Raw genomic sequence first — 641 nt, 5'->3', positions numbered from 1 at the left:
GGAAGTTATTAGCGTTCCTACTCCATCAGCGAAGAGGGACATTAAAGAGGGCCTTTGCTTTGCCTGGACACTCAACACCGTCCAGACACACCTACCAAACCATCACACACAGGCAAAAAACAAGCGCCCTGCTCTAGTGGGTGACCACCGCCCTTACACACACACACACACACACACACACACACACACACACACGTACACTCAAAGACACATAGTCACACACGCACACAAGTCAGGCACCATATATCAGGAAAAACACGGTGGGTGTCAACATTCTCTCCCTCTCTCTCTCTCTCTCTCTCTCTCTCTCTCTCTCTCTCTCTCTCTCACACACACACACACACACACTGAGGGAGGGGCATTTTTAATAAGGGGAACCTCAGCAGGATGGCACACAGGGGGTTCTTTTTAGCCCTGACCATCAGGTAACAGGCCAGGCCATTGATGGGGGATCAGGCTGTCCACCATGGCTGATATACAGCTGGCTTATGAGGCAGACGTGGGTCGGTGTGTGTGTGTGTGTGTGTGTGATGGGTGTGTGGATGGATGGATGGATGAGGTGTGTGTGTGTGTAAGGAAAAGAGACAGACACACACACTGTAGATCAACCAATAAGAAAGTAGAGAAAAAACAGTCTGTCT

This window comes from Sardina pilchardus, chromosome 22 (genome assembly GCF_963854185.1).
Source record: "Sardina pilchardus chromosome 22, fSarPil1.1, whole genome shotgun sequence".
In the NCBI taxonomy this organism is placed as follows: Eukaryota; Metazoa; Chordata; class Actinopteri; order Clupeiformes; family Clupeidae; genus Sardina; species Sardina pilchardus.
Note: the sequence above shows the minus strand (reverse complement) of the source record.